This window comes from Pseudophryne corroboree, chromosome 6, assembly GCF_028390025.1.
Source record: "Pseudophryne corroboree isolate aPseCor3 chromosome 6, aPseCor3.hap2, whole genome shotgun sequence".
NCBI lineage: Eukaryota > Metazoa > Chordata > Amphibia > Anura > Myobatrachidae > Pseudophryne > Pseudophryne corroboree.
In genome coordinates, this window is record NC_086449.1 from 38,522,417 (window position 1) to 38,539,826 (window position 17,410).

Consider the following 17,410-nt stretch of genomic DNA (forward strand, 5'->3'; position numbering starts at 1 on the left):
GTTAAAAAATTAATAAGTGAAAGGTGTTAATAGAATGTAAAGGTATGCCACACTAAGGCCATCCAGCTCAGCCAGTCCAGAGGCACCACACCTCACACCTCCATTACCCCAATCTGGGTCTAAGATTAACCAGCAAGGAGCCACATGATAATGGCTCCTTACTACAATATGTCTAATCTAAGAGCTACCTACCTTGGAGCAACCCCATAATGCTCCATGTTGCATGTCAGGGCCTGCACCTCCTCCTAATGCAGGAACCTCTCTGCCTCTCACAACAAACATATATATTGGTAGATGCTCAATTAGCTTAGTGATATCATTCAGGTGCTCGAAAGGGAGGGGTATTTCTAAGCAAGAAAAAAAGGCATTTGTTTCCCCCAGCACCCTGAATGATAACCGTAACCAGATATAAATTCCACATAATAACAGAATTCAGAGATCTTCATTACACATATTTGCGCAAATGTGTGAATAAGTCCCAAAGCTGCATCAAGGCGTCTCTGTATATTTGGGGTCCCTAGCGCTATATCTAGGTGCAGGGTGTGGCACCCCAAAACACCAGCATAAGCCAGAAAGCTCAGCGTAGCATACCAGTGAAAAAAATATAGTGTTAATAAGCTGAGTTGGATGGCCTTAGTGTGGCATACCTTTACATTCTATTAACACTTTTCACTTATTAATTTTTTAACACTATTTCTCTATTGTAATTGCATTTCATTTTTGTATCACTTTCTCTATAGCTTCGGCTTCCTAAATACTAATTTATTAACACTATAGTTTTTTCACTGGTATGCTACGCTGGGCTTTCTGGCTTATGCTGATGTTTTGGGGTGCCACACCCTGCACCTAGATATAGCGCTAGGGACCCCAAATATACAGAGACGCCTTGATGCGGCTTTGGGGCTTATTCACACATTTGCGCAAATATGTGTAACGAAGATCTCTGAATTCTATTATTATGTGGAATTTATATCTGGTTACGGTTATCATTCAGGGTGCTGGGGGAAACAAATGCCTTTTTTTCTTGCTTAGAAATACTCCTCCCTTTCGAGCACCTGAATGATATCACTAAGCTAATTGAGCATCTACCAATATATATGGATGATTATAATGTCAACAAAAAGTTCCTGGTTTATCTATTGGTGACTTACCGACATTGTACGTGATGACATTATGACTACATTTTATATTTGCAATTTTAAAAATCATCATGGAGTCTCCTTAATGGTAATAAGCATTTCCAAATGTGTGACCCCAGCTTGACGTGTTTAGCTGTGATCAACAGTGAGGTCCGGAGGCGCCGTGGGTGGAGAAGGGGAAGGTGTGGGTGGTGCGGCGGAAGGGGAAGGGGGGTCTGGAAGTGCTGCAAGTGGTGGAGGGGAGGGGGTCTGGAGGTGCTGTGGGTGGTAGAGGGGCAGGGGAGTGGGAGCCGCGGGTGGTGGAGGGGGTCTGGAGGCACAGCATGTGTGGGGGTGGGGGGTGGAGTGCTGCATGTGGTTGAGGGGAACGTACGGAGGTGTGGTGCTTTGGGGAGGGGTCTGGAGGCGCTGAGGGTACTGTACCTGCCAAAAAGGTAATTGGAGGGTATGCAGTAACAGGGTCAGAACAGGGGTGACTGGGCCAGGACAGGGGTGACAGGGTCAGAACAGGGGTGACAGGGGCAGGACAGGGGTGATGGGGCAAGGACAGGGGTGACGGGGCCATGACAGGGGCAATGGGGCCAGGACAGAAATGACAGGTACAGGATAGGGGAGACAGGGCCAGGGTAGGGGCGGCAGGACCAGGACAGGGGTGACAGGGCCAGGATAGGGTTGACAGGGCAAGCACAGGGGTGACAGGACCAGGATAGGGGTAACAGGGCCAGGATAAGGGTGACAGGGCCAGGATAAGGGTGAAAGGGCCAGGATAAGGGTGACAGGGCAAGGCCAGGGGTGACAGGGCAAGGCCAGGGGTGACAGGGACATGACAGAACACAGGACACGGGAGAGATTGGTATTAGGGACAGAACAGTGGTGACAGACAGATGTGTCTTACCGGAGTCACTGCTGATGGCTGCTGCTGTTCCACTCCAACCTGTTGGAATCTGCTGCTGGTGGAGACTTGGCATGGCTGACTCTCTCAGGCTGGAGTCCTGCTTCCTCTGCCCGTCCGCATCCCACCCCCCCCTCCTCAGTCACACACCGCGGACCTCGCACGGCTGCCGGGCACTGTGGTAAGGGGAGACTGGGAGTGACTGGTTAGCCCCCAGGAGACGCTGCGGCTGGAGGGAGGGGGGGGGGGTCATAGCATGCACGCGGCACGGACCTCGCGGCTGCCGGGCACTGTGGTAAGGGGAGACTGGGAGTGACTGGTTAGCCCCCAGGAGACGCTGCGGCTGGAGGGAGGAGGGGATCGGAGCCTGCAAGCAGCGCAGACTTCTGCAGCTAAAGTGTGTGAAGGAGCTGGGCGCACCTCACTGCGGGCGGCAGTGCTGCAGCTAGCGGTGGGGTTGGCGGTGCTGGAGACAACAGAGGCAGTACGGAACCTGCACAGTGGCAGGTGCCTCACAAAACTGCAGCTAAGAAGCGTGGAGTGTGCCAGAAAGTGACGCTCCTCCGTGCCGGAGAGATCCTGCTGAGTTTGCTGATGTGGGGGTCAAGCACACAGTGAGCCGGTGCCCATCTGTCTGTACGGCATACCCCCTCACACACCCCCATACCTCCCAACTGTCCCCGTTTTCACGGGACAGTCCCATTTATTTGGGTCTGTCCCGCTGTCCCACCCGCGGCCCACAGTGTCCCGCTGTGGGGCAGGGGGCAGTTGGCAAGCTCCTGTACTAGCTGTTCTGCTTAGCAGAGCAGCTGTGAATAGACGCTGTGGAGACAGAGGGAGAGGGGGCATCAGGGGGTACGGATTAAGGGGGGGTTCCGGCAGCAGAGCCGGATTAAGGGGGGGCCCAGGGGGTACGTACCATGTGCCCCACAGGGGGCCCCCCAGCTGGAGTAGCTCTGTCCCAGCTCTGAAGCTCCCCCATCCTGCCAGCAACAGCAGCAGCATTGTGCTACAGGCAGCACACGCTGCTGCGAGTTGGCAGGTCTGTGGTGTTGCAGGGAGGCAGCTGCCTCCCTGCTTACTTCTGCCTGTGCGGGTGTGTAGGGGGGAGCGGATTTACCCCTAGCTGAGGGGCCAAAATCCCATTTAAAAAAAAGCCCGGAATTTGCATAAGGGGCGTGGCCACGTGGGGTGCGCGATTAGGCCACGCCCCCAAACCCAGAGCAGGCACAGCAATGAGATAGGGCCTCCCTGTCTCAAGTGCCCTGGGCCCGCCGGACTCATAATCCGCCCGTGGGGGCATGCCAGCAGCTAACAGAGCGCTGGGCATGCCCCCTCACTAACGTAAATGGGGCGTGGCTCGTGACCGCGGGTCCTCCAGTGAAGCCACGCCCCCTTTTCGTTGGCCATGCCCCTTTTTGCCACGCGTGTGTCCCTCCTTCTGCCTGAAGAAAGCTGGGAGGTATGCACCCCTGTGTGCCATGCCCATACCATCTGCTTCTGCTGTTAGTCTCCTATAGATTTGCCCAGATCTGTGACTCATTTGACTAACTCCGCCCAGTGTTGTGACTCCGCCCAGCTTTAGCGAATGAGGCACAAAGTCACAGATCTGGGCTATTATATAGGAGATACTTGTCTGTATACTGATTGCTGATTGGATAATGCTGTGGAACTTGTGGTTCCGTATAAATGGAGGTGATGATGATATATCCTGCTATCTGCCATGTGCTGGACTACACGTAAAAGGTTCACCAGCCTATGGGTGTAAGCAGATCCAAAGCTTCTCATTTTGTGCTAAAATATAATCATTGTCTAACAGCTGATGTGGAGTCTCCCTGATGTTACTAAACATTTCCAATCATGTGGCCCCAGCGTGACGCCATCAGCTGGTATCATCAGTGAGGTTGATCCTTACCTGTTTTTCCTTATGGAGGAACAGACATGATGAATGGGGGAGGCTGAGTATGTGATTATACAGATCCCCTGCACCACCCTGACTGACAACTAGGGGGTGTGTCATTCAGATACTATCACTCACTGATGATCACTTGTTTTGGATGAGAAATAGTTGAATAATTGTAAACCAAGTTCAGCTGCTGATGCGTTGGTGTTGTAGTGTACTATTTGTTGTCTTATGAGTAAGTTTTGTTTCATATTGCTTTGTTTCATTTCTGGTCACAGACAACTTCAAAAATTTACATGAGGGCCACCACCAACATTTCTCTTATTTAATAAAACATTTCGAAGCAAGATGATTTTTTTGGATCCATTTTTCCTTTGTATGGACCTATTTTGTTAAGAATAATGACTTTGCACTTAAGGGAAGACAACCAATCATATTCTTTGGTTATGGAAGCAAGGATGTAGGCTTGTTTGCTTCCCAATTACCTAATTCACAATTTAGTATGTGCAGGAGGTCTATTGGTAATATAAAGCTCCTGTAGCACATTACCACTGATTTTCACAAGAGAACTCATGGAGCAACGGTGGCGCATCTGACTCGAGATCAGAAGGTTGCATGTTCAAATCACGTTGGTTTCAACTACCATTTTTTTGTATGCTACAATTGTTTTATATATATTAGAGATGTGCACCGGAAATTTTTCGGGTTTTGGTTTTGGATTCGGTTCCGCGGCCGTGTTTTGGATTCGGACACGTTTTGCCAAAACCTCCTTGAAAATTTTTTGTCGGATTCGGGTGTGTTTTGGATTCGGGTGGGTTTTTTTTACAAAAAACCCTCAAAAACAGCTTAAATCATAGAATTTGGGGGTCATTTTGATCCCATAGTATTATTAACCTCAAAAACCATAATTTACACTCATTTTCAGTCTATTCTGAACACCTCACAATATTATTTTTAGTCCTAAAATTTGCACCGAGGTCGCTGGATGGCTAAGCTAAGCGACACAAGTGGCCGACACAAACACCTGGCCCATCTAGGAGTGGCACTGCAGTGTCAGGCAGGATGGTACTTCAAAAAAATAGTCCCCAAACAGCACATGATGCAAAGAAAAAAAGAGGCGCACCAAGGTCGCTGTGTGACTAAGCTAAGCGACACAAGTGGCCGACACAAACACCTGGCCCATCTAGGAGTGGCACTGCAGTGTCAGACAGGATGGCACTTCAAAAAAATAGTCCCCAAACAGCACATGATGCAAAGAAAAAAAGAGGCGCACCAAGGTCGCTGTGTGACTTAGCTAAGCGACACAAGTGGCCGACACAAACACCTGGCCCATCTAGGAGTGGCACTGCAGTGTCAGACAGGATGGCACTTCAAAAAAATTGTCCCCAAACAGCACATGATGCAAAGAAAATAAGAGGCGCACCAAGGTCGCTGTGTGACTAAGTGTACGTACCGTACTGCTATATATACTGGTGGTCACTGTCAGCAAACTGCAAAACTAAAATGCACCACAGGTATAGAATCTAGATGGATAGTATACTTGACGACACAGAGGTAGGTAGAGCAGTGGCCTTCCGTACCGTACTGCTATATATACTGGTGGTCACTGTCAGCAAACTGCAAAACTAAAATGCACCACAGGTATAGAATCTAGATGGATAGTATACTTGACGACACAGAGGTAGGTAGAGCAGTGGCCTTCCGTACCGTACTGCTATATATACTGGTGGTCACTGTCAGCAAACTGTAAAACTAAAATGCACCACAGGTATAGAATCTAGATGGATAGTATACTTGACGACACAGAGGTAGGTAGAGCAGTGGCCTTCCGTACCGTACTGCTATATATACTGGTGGTCACTGTCAGCAAAACTCTGCACTGTACTCCTCCTATATAATACTGCTGGTCCCCAGTCCCCACAATAAAGCAGTGTGAGCACAGATATATGCAGCACACTGAGCACAGATATGGAGCGTTTTTCAGGCAGAGAACGGATAAAACTGGTGGTCACTGGTCAGCAAAACTCTGCACTGTACTCCTCCTATATAATACAGCTGCTCCCCAGTCTCCACAATTAAGCAATAAGCACAAATATTTGCAGCAACATTAATAAATGGAGCGGACGCCAGCCACGTCCTCTCCCTAACATTTCCAATGCACGAGTGAAAATGGCGGCGACGCGCAGCTCCTTATATAGAATACGAATCTCGCGAGAATCCGACCGCGGGATGATGACGTTCGGGCGCGCTCGGGTTAACCGAGCAATACGGGAGAATCCGAGTATGCCTCGGAACCCGTGTAAAATGGGTGAAGTTCGGGGGGTTCGGTTTTCGAGGAACCGAACACGCTCATCACAATATATATATATATATATATATATATATATATACATACAGTAACAGTGCTCGAAGTGGGTCGGTATACACCGGTATGGCATATCAGCACTTTGAGCACTGACCCAGACCGCCACTGCATTTCAAATTACGAGATGTTCAAACGCTGTAACTGGCAGCCAATCAGGAGCAGCTTTGCGGGCGCTCCTGATTGGCTAAACCAAAAATACAAATAGAGTGCACTGTCAACGGCCAGCTGTACAGGGAAGGTCCGTTCCCTTGGAAGAATAAACAAGAAAGAATACAGGTACTGGCGCCGGCTGAGGTTCAAAGAAAATTAACTATACCAGTGTATAATAAAAATATTATGTTTTATTTCTACACATTCATAAAAATGAAGGAAAAATATTGCTTATTCCTCAGTAATAAAACACAAACAAGTGCTAATGTCTAAAATTATGAAGATAGGAACCACAGTTTCACCCTTTGAATATGTATCGTCCACACTCCCTGGCTAGGACTCTTTGTCCACAGTTATTCACAAGTTCAATTGGATATAGATTGGTTACCAGACTCTCTTTCCAAATGGAAGTCCCCTAGGTATCCGTATTGCAGTGGAAACCAGATAGCAGATGGGTGTGAGTCCGGATCTGTAAATCCCTTGTGTGCAAAATTGAAGATGGTGGGTGCATAAGAGTCCAAATATCGCCTGGAGATGGATGGGGGTGCTGGTACTTGTGGTCCTTCAGGTAAAAGTCCAACGCGTTTCACTGGTCTTATGGGTGCCAGCTTCCTCAGGAGCATATACTTAGTGTCTAACTGGCAAGCTATATATACCCTTAGAATCATAGGGCAATTAGAAACATCTGTTAATCCTGCCACAACATAATTAATAAACATATCATAAAATAATATAAAACTTCAGCAGGAGGCAATCCTTTGGAACTCAATACCACAGATATCATTTATTTGTAAAAACGAGATCTAGAAACGTTAGAAAATGTATAAATATATAATCAAGACCTATACCATGTGATCGTTCCCGATCACATGATATTTTTTAGCCAATGGGCTCCACATACTGGGCGTTTGTATATTCCCGCCCGGGAGCACGTGATCTTCTCCGATCACGTGGTCCCGCCGTCGGGTCGTATTGTCAACATACGGCGCATGTGCGGAAGTGTCATTGCGCTCCGTGGAGCGCACGACTGACACTCAGGAAGTAAATTGCATTCCAGAAACTCTGGGGCGCTACGCTATCAGTGGTACAGAACGAGTGGAGCATGTTAGGAGAGAAAAAATCCTCAGAGAGATATAGGGACAAATAAGTATATATACAGATAGGTGGAGGGTTATTTTCCATAGAGGGGGCAATCTTCTCCCTAGGTGAGAATGCTTCAATATACCAGTATAGGCACACATATGACTTAGAACACTTCTACATATACAGTTTCAAAAATAATAATACGGAGACACAAATGGCCAGAACTTCAAAGGCTTCAGCTGCCATGCTATGTTTTTGCAAAGAACTATAACCAAACTTTAAAAACTCATACATATACAAACGTGCACCTACATGTGCACATACATACATAGCGGTTAAATACACACATGGGAATGTACGCTAAGCGCACATTCTCACTATACTTGAAAATTTATGCACAGCACCATATAGATTTCTATTTCTTTGATGTAAAATATGTACTTCCGCTTTTCATTGAATAAATAATAAACAGTATAAGAAAAAATAATAATAATAATAATAATAATAATAATAATAATAGATATTATATGAATGAAGAGTAATTTCTTGAATGAAAACTATTCTTAGATAGTATAGTTACATCCCGTCTTGTTGTTATAAGACCCAAAACATACCTTATTTTATTTAATTTTATTTGATTCCATAAGAAAATATATTAAAAAAAAAAAGAATCAGAGCAAAGGTTATGGATATTCTATAATTACAAAGAGTATTATTGTATTGTGTTTAACGCTATGCTTTCATTAAGCCCATCTGGATACAAAGAGCCAAATTTGAGTATCCAATAAACTTCTCTGCAACAGAGCTTGTTGAACCTGTCACCCCCTTTAGGTGTGGGGGCGACATGTTCAACACAAATTAGGGACAGATTTCTGGGATCCCCTGAATGTATTTGTGAGGAGTGTCTCGAGACACTATGTTTATCATATTTTTTAATTATGTTTCTGCGGTGCTCCATAAATCTATCATGTATAGGTCTGGTAGTCCTCCCTACATAGTTAAGGCCGCAACCACAGTTCAATAGATAAATTACATAATTTGTGTCACAGTTCATAAATGTTTTTATATTGTATTATTCATTAGTCCCTGGTAGGGTAAGGGAACATGTTTTTTTGGGCATATGTGTACTCGTAGTGCAGCGGGTCTTCCCACAATTAAAACACCCAGTCGGTTTGGTTGGCAACCACATGCATCCTATAGATGTATCTTTTTTTCCGCTCTCGGGGGTCCAAATATGTTGGAGCCAGTATAGTTTTAAGGGACTTGTTCTTCTTAAATATCACCAGAGGTTTGGAGGGAAGTACTTGATTCAGGGTTCGGTCTTGTTTTAAAACTCTATAATTTTTGGAAATAATAGATCGTATTTCCTGAGCTGCATTGTTATACTTACAAATATAGGCTAGTTGTCTCTCACCATTGTCAGTATTGCCATTTTTATTTCTAATATTCGTATCTTTAATTTTTGGGATAAGCAGTTTGGTTCTATCCATATTATACACCTCACTGAAAGCTTGTTGGAGCAGATTTTCCGGATATTTTCTCCGTCTCAGGGAGTCCATTAGTTCTTTTGCCTGCTGCGAGAAGGTGTCAATATCAGAACAGTTTCATCTGAGTCGCATCATCTGCCCCTTGGGGATGTCACGTTTCCAGGGGGCATGGTGTGCACTCTCAAAGTGTAAATACGAAAAATGTGCTCACTGATTTGGTATAATTGGATGTAATAATTTGATTATCTATAATTTCAAGGGTCACATCCAGGAAATCTATGCGCTCCCTACTATGGTCAAAGGTGAATGATAAATTATAAGTGTTGTGATTAAGATAGGAAACAAAAGAGGAAATACTGGATAGATCCCCATCCCAAATAATAAAAAGATCATCAATGTAACGGCCATAGAAGACCAGGTTGTCCCCCCAGCTGCTTCCCCACACAAGTGAGTCCTCAAGGTCTCCCATGTACAGGTTGGCATAACTGGGGGGCAAACCTGGTCCCCATGGCCGTCCCCATTACCTGTAAATAATAAGTGGACAGAAAAAGAAAATAAATGTGAGATAGTATATAGGAAATAGACTGGAGAATAAAAGTCTGGTGTTCAGCGCTGAGGTCCCCATCCAAAGACAGTCTCCGGGAAATTGTATCAATCCCTCTGGAATGAGGGATGTGTGTGTATAATGCTTGTACATCTAACGTTAGAAAGTGGTAATTTTCTTTCCATTGTATATATACGATACGATAAAACTTTTGATCACCTAATTGTCGGTTGGCTTCACTGATATAATCTGTTTTGTTCATTACCACAAGACCCCCACCCTTATCTGCTTCCTTTATAATGAGGGTGCTATCTTGTGTAAGGTTCTTAAGTGCTCTCTTTTCCTCCATGGATAGGTTGGATGGAGATTTTCTACAGCCCTGCTGTCGTCCTACCAGATCTCGGAAATCTTCTAATGTTATCTTGTAGAATGATTCTATCGAGCTACTTTTAGTATGTATAGGAAAAAATTCCGATTTCTTCTTAAAAACAGTGGGTTCTCTCCTATAATCATAAACCTTCTGCTCATGATCCCCCTCTATGTGGTTCTGTTCCCAAAGCTCTTCTAAAGAGGCCAATAATACATCATCATTGCTGTCTAGCACTATTGGGATTGACAGTTCGTCATCTTTGGATAATTTTTTATTTGCGAAATACTTTTTCCTACACATAGTGCGGACATATCGATTTAACTCTACAAAGAGATCGAACATGTTGGGTCCACTCGTCGGGGCAAATTTAAGGCCTCTTTCTAACAACGAAATTTCTTAGTTGTTAAGTTCTCTAGAGGAAAGATTGAACACACTTTGTCTCTTATTTGAAAGATTCTGAGCCATATCTACATTCTCCTTGGGTTTTTCCTTTCTTTTTCTAGCTCTACCTGCTCTTCTTCTCCTTGATTTGAATCTCTTCTCCTTTTGGGGGTTCCCCATGTACTTGTTTTTGTTATATCCCAGGTTTTTGTTTTCGGCGTGCCCCCCAAAAATGATCCCTACAGTCGTTTCCTTCTCTATTCATGGAACTGTCCCTGTAGTTACTTCTATGGGGATAGAACCTATTGGACTGATAGTCTACCTTCTTTTCTCTAGCCCATCGTGTTTCTTCCCCCATTTGTTGTTCTGTGAATCGTGTCTTTAAACTAGTATTGGAATGATTCCAATTTGCCCGTCTATTCCCCTTATCCCAATTCTTCCTCCCCATATTTGTGTTTCTTGTCTTTCCCCAAAGAGACCACCCTTCTGTTTCCCTTTCTCTCTAAAAGTTCTTACTTTATTATTTTCATAATCTAATAGGTCCCTCCTAAATTTTTTCTGTTTAGTTTCCATAATATTGCGTTCATATTTAATGACTCTGTCATTGATTATCTTATCTTTTTCTTTCAATCTCTCATCGTTTTTATCCATTGTTATCTTAATATCTTCTATCTCCTTTTCAATTATCTGAACCTTTGATGTCCTGTATTTGATGGTTAGTCCAATCAATGCAAAAGAACAATCATCCAATAATTGGTTCCAGTGCCTCTGGTATTCCACATCATTCTGGAATATTGATGGCTTAAAGAGACGGAGGCCCCTGGGAATCATTTTTTTGTCTAAATATTGTTGGAGATTGACACTATCTAACCAGTTCCTTGATTCCGCTTTAAGCAGATCTTCTAATTTATATAATTTCTTAAATACATCTGTTTCATCAGATACAGGGACATCTATTTTTGGTTCATCTAAATGAGACCAAAAGGATTGCCTTCTACTGTTAGGTTCATTTAAATTTGAAAAACAGCTCATGACTGCAGCACTCACTGACCAAAAGTATAAACCAAAGCAAAAATACAAATAGAGTGCGCTGTCAACGGCAGGCTGTACAGGGAAGGTCCGTTCCCTTGGAAGAATAAACAAGAAAGAATACAGGTACTGGCGCCGGCTGAGGTTCAAAGAAAATTAACTATACCAGTGTATAATAAAAATATTATGTTTTATTTCTACACATTCATAAAAATGAAGGAAAAATATTGCTTATTCCTCAGTAATAAAACACAAACAAGTGCTAATGTCTAAAATTATGAAGATAGGAACCACAGTTTCACCCTTTGAATATGTATCGTCCACACTCCCTGGCTAGGACTCTTTGTCCACAGTTAATCACAAGTTCAATTGGATATAGATTGGTTACCAGACTCTCTTTCCAAATGGAAGTCCCCTAGGTATCCGTATTGCAGTGGAAACCAGATAGCAGATGGGTGTGAGTCCGGATCTGTAAATCCCTTGTGTGCAAAATTGAAGATGGTGGGTGCATAAGAGTCCAAATATCGCCTGGAGATGGATGGGGGTGCTGGTACTTGTGGTCCTTCAGGTAAAAGCCCAATGCATTTCACTGGTCTTATGGGTGTCAGCTTCCTCAGGAGCATATACTTAGTGTCTAACTGGCAAGCTATATATACCCTTAAAATCATAGGGCAATTAGAAACATCTGTTAATCCTGCCACAATATAATTAATAAACATATCATAAAATAATATAAAACTTCAGCAGGAGGCAATCCTTTGGAACTCAATACCACAGATATCATTTATTTGTAAAAACGAGATCTAGAAACGTTAGAAAATGTATAAATATATAATCAAGACCTATACCATGTGATCGTTCCCGATCACATGATATTTTTTAGCCAATGGGCTCCACATACTGGGCGTTTGTATATTCCCGCCCGGGAGCACGTGATCTTCTCCGATCACGTGGTCCCGCCGTCGGGTCGTATTGCCGTCATACGGAGCATGTGCGGAAGTGTCATTGCACTCCGTGGAGCGCACGACTGACACTCAGGAAGTAAATTGCGTTCCAGAAACTCTGGGGCGCTACGCTATCAGTGGTACAGAACGAGTGGAGCATGTTAGGAGAGAAAGGATCCTCAGAGAGATATAGGGACAAATAAGTATATATACAGATAGGTAGAGGGTTATTTTCCATAGAGGGGGCAATCTTCTCCCTAGGTGAGAATGCTTCAATATACCAGTATAGGCACACATATGACTTAGAACACTTCTACATATACAGTTTCAAAAATAATAATACGGAGACACAAATGGCCAGAACTTCAAAGGCTTCAGCTGCCATGCTATGTTTTTGCAAAGAACTATAACCAAACTCATACATATACAAACATGCACCTACATGTGCACATACATACATACATAGCGGTTACATACACACATGGGAATGTACGCTAAGCGCACATTCTCACTATACTTGAAAATTTCTGCACAGCACCATATAGATTTCTATTTCTTTGATGTAACGACTCTAGGGATCTTTTTTGGGGGGCACGCCCAAAAACAAAAACCTGCGATGTAACAAAAACAAGTACATGGGGAACCCCCAAAAGGAGAAGAAATTCAAATCAAGGGGAAAAAGAGCAGGTAGAGCTAGAAATAGAAAGGAAAAACCCAAGGAGAATGTAGATATGGCTCAGAATCTTTCAAATAAGAGACAAAGTGTGTTTAATCTTTCCTCTAGAGAACTTAACAACTCAGAAATTTCGTTGTTAGAAAGAGGCCTTAAATTTTCCCCGACGAGTGGACCCAACATGTTCGATCTCTTTGTAGAGTTAAATTGATATGTCCGCACTATGTGTAGGAAAAAGTATTTCGCAAATAAAAAATTATCCAAAGATGACGAACTGTCAATCCCAATAGTGCTAGACAGCAATGATGATGTATTATTGGCCTTTTTAGAAGAGCTTTGGGAACAGAACCACATAGAGGGGGATCATGAGCAGAAGGTTTATGATTATAGGAGAGAACCCACTGTTTTTAAGAAGAAATCGGATTTTTTTCCTATGCATACTAAAAGTAGCTCGATAGAATCATTCTACAAGATAACATTAGAAGATTTCCGAGATCTGGTAGGACGACAGCAGGGCTGTAGAAAATCTCCATCCAACCTATCCAGGGAGGAAAAGAGAGCACTTAAGAACCTTACACAAGATAGCACCCTCATTATAAAGGAAGCAGATAAGGGTGGGGGTCTTGTGGTAATGAACAAAACAGATTATATCAGTGAAGCCAACCGACAATTAGGTGATCAAAAGTTTTATCGTATACTGGAAAAAAAACCCACTGGGGCCTTTTTGAAGGAAATCAAAATATTGTTAGACTCAGCTCTTGAGTCGGGGGTCATATCCAAGGAGGAATATGGCTTCCTCCTACCCCAATTTCCTGTTTCACCCACTTTTTATTTTCTTCCTAAGATTCACAAGTCCCTCACCACACCCCCTGGGCGACCTATTATGTATGTGGAGCCCATTGGCTAAAAAATATCATGTGATCAGGAATGATCACATGGTATAGGTCTTGATTATATATTTATACATTTTCTAATGTTTCTAGATCTCGTTTTTACAAATAAATGATATCTGTGGTATTGAGTTCCAAAGGATTGCCTCCTGCTGAAGTTTTATATTATTTTATGATATGTTTATTAATTATGTTTTGGCAGGATTAACAGATGCTTCTAATTGCCCTATGATTCTAAGGGTATATATAGCTTGCCAGTTAGACACTAAGTATATGCTCCTGAGGAAGCTGGCACCCATAAGACCAGTGAAACGCGTTGGGATTTTACCTGAAGGACCACAAGTACCAGGACCCCTATCCATCTCCTGGCAATAATTGGACTCTTATGCACCCACCATCTTCAATTTTGCACACAAGGGATTTACAGATCCGGACTCACACCCATCTGCTATCTGGTTTCCACTGCAATACGGATACCTAGGGGACTTCCATTTGGAAAAAGAGTCTGGTAACCAATCTATATCCAATTGAACTTGTGAATAACTGTGGACAAAGAGTCCTAGCCAGGGAGTGTGGACGATACATATTCAAAGGGTGAAACTGTGGTTCCTATCTTCATAATTTTAGACATTAGCACTTGTTTGTGTTTTATTACTGAGGAATAAGCAATATTTTTCCTTCATTTTTATGAATGTGTAGAAATAAAACATAATATTTTTATTATACACTGGTATAGTTAATTTTCTTTGAACCTCAGCCGGCGCCAGTACCTATATTCGCTCCTGATTGGCTGCCTATCCACAGCAGATTTCAAATGGTGGTGGTGATGGTCATAGGGGTCGAAGGCCTTCCCCTCACTGCCAGCCATGTCCTGCCCTCTGCTTTCACCGCCGGCCACGTCCTGCACATCGCCGCTGCTGGCCACATCCTCCTCTGCACCACCACTGCCCAGGGCCTTGTCCTCCACACCGCCGCCGCCCATGGCTTTCTCCTCACCGTCGCCAACTACAGTCCCCTCCGCTGCTCAGATACTCTTACTCTGCTTCCCTATGTCCCATTGTCACTCTGTCACTGCTGTCACTCTCTATGTCCCTGCTGTCACTCTGTATGTCACTGTCCCTGCTGCCACTCTCTCTGTCACTCTCCCTGTCCCTGCTGTCACTCTCTCTTTCCCTGCTGTCACTCTCCCTGTCCCTGCTGTCACTCTCCTTGTCCCTGCTGTCACTCTCCCTGTCACTCTCTCTGTCCCTGCTGTTACTATCTCTGTCACTCTCCCTGTCCCTATGTCCCTGCTTTCACTCTCACTGTCCCTGAATTGTGGATCATACCGTGTTGCATAATGTGAATTTTGGATCATACTGTGTGGCATAATGTGAATTTTGGCTCACTCAGTATGGCGTAATGTGAACTTCTGGTAATACAGTGCGCTGTAATGTGAATTTTGGCTCATACCGTGTGGTATAATGTGAAATTCAGCTCATAACGTGTGGTATAATGTGAATTTCGGCTCATTTTGTGTGCTATAATGTGAATTCCGGCTCAATCCGTATGCTATACCGTGATTTTTGGTTCAAGCCGTGTGCTATAATGTGAATTTCGGCTCATACTGCATGGTATAGTGTGAATTTCGGCTCATACAGCGTGGTATAATGTGAATTTCGGCTCATACTGTGAGGAATAATGTGAATTTCAGCTCATACCGTATGCTATACCGTGATTTTTGTCTCATACCGTGTGCTATAATGTGAATTTTGGCTCATACTGCGTGGTATAATGTGAATTTTGGCTCATTCTGCGTGGTGTAATGTGCATTTCTGCTCATACTGTGTGTTATAATGTGTAAGGGGTACCAGTACTAGATAGTATAAGGGGTCCTACTTTTGTGGTGCATAATGTGTGTAAGGGGTATATGATGATGTACACTACACTTAAGAACATGACCCCTTTTGAGTGGCCACCCCCCTTTTTCCAGAGCGTGTGCGCCTTAGGCGTGCGCATGATTACAACCATCACTTTTCCATACCCCACTTCAAAATTTTCACTTCGCCACTGTACAGTAATGTGTAAATATATATATATATATATATATATATATAAATTTATATTCATTATGAACTGCAAGTGATATGTGGCCATTTCATGCCTTTATTAGTGGATGCGGGTGGTATATTGGGGGGTAAAACCAGATCCTGAGTATGTAACACTGTGTGGGCTATTTTTACCTTGCACACAGGCAATGTATAGGGGGTAACACTCAGTCTTGGGTTAGATCATAAGTGCCCTGCTAGTAGCTTTCAGTGGGGGTAATTACCAGTGGAATAGTGTACAGGGGGCAATATATTGGGAGTAACAAACAGTCTGGCAGATAGATCATGGGGTGGATATAGCAATATATTAGGTACTTATCAATAGTTAGTGTACAGGAGGCAATATACTGAGGGGAGCACGCCATCTAGTGGTGCATCATAGGGTACAGCACTGTGTGTGGGGCAATTATCAATGGTATACATGTGAGAAATACTGGTGGTACATCATGAGGGGTGATAGTACTTTGTGTGGGAGATACTTATCAATAAAAAGTATAAATGTGGCAATAGGCTCTCTGCTGGTACATTATGGGGGTTATAGCACTGTGTGGGATACTTTGTTTCCTACATTGCATGGAGACTCTGGGGGTAATTCAGACCTGATCGTAGCAGCAACTTTGTTAGCAGATGGGCAAAACCATGCTGCACTGCAGGTGGGGCAGATGTAACATGTGCAGAGAGAGTTAGATTTGGGTGGGGTGTGTTCAAACTGAAATCTAAATTGTAGTGTAAAAATAAAGCAGCCAGCACAGAAACAATATAACCCACCCAAATCTTACTCTCTCCATATTTTACATCTGCCCCACCTGCTGTGCACATGGTTTTGCCCATCTGCTAACAAATTTGCTGCTACGATCAGGTCTGAATTAGGACCTCTGTTCCTGCACATAGGCCCTCATTCCGAGTTGTTCGCTCGCAAGCTGCTTTTAGCAGCTTTGCACACGCTAAGCCGCCGCCTACTGGGAGTGAATCTTAGCATAGTAGATTTGCGAACGAAAGATTAGCAGATTTGCGAATAGACAGTTCTTAGCAGTTTCTGAGTAGCTCGAGACTTACTCTGCCACTGCGATCAGTTCAGTCAGTTTCGTTCCTGGTTTGACGTCACAAACACACCCAGCATTCGCCCAGTCACTCCCCCGTTTCTCCAGCCACTCCCGCGTTTTTCCCTGAAACGGCAGCGTTTTTTCGCACACTCCCATAAAATGGCCAGTTTCCGCCCAGAAACACCCACTTCCTGTCAATCACACTACGATCACCAGAACGAAGAAAAAACCTCGTAATGTCGTGAGTAAAATACCAAACTTAATAGCAAATTTACTTGGCGCAGTCGCACTGCGGACATTGCGCATGCGCATTAGCGACTAATCGCTCCGTTGTGAAAAAAAAATAACGAGCGATCAACTCGGAATGACCACCATAGTTGTACAGGAAAGGAGCTTGTGAAAAATGGAAGCCAGGAGGAAAACCACAATC

General features: G+C 43.9%; 1 non-coding gene across 1 annotated transcript; it reads left to right on the plus strand.

Moving 5' to 3' along the window:
* The first annotated feature begins 3,923 nt into the window (after positions 1 to 3,923).
* On the plus strand, positions 3,924 to 4,057 carry LOC134938851 (U8 small nucleolar RNA). The gene has a single exon (XR_010181302.1). It is a non-coding gene; the product is annotated as a U8 small nucleolar RNA (small nucleolar RNA).
* Positions 4,058 to 17,410: the final 13,353 nt, after the last annotated feature.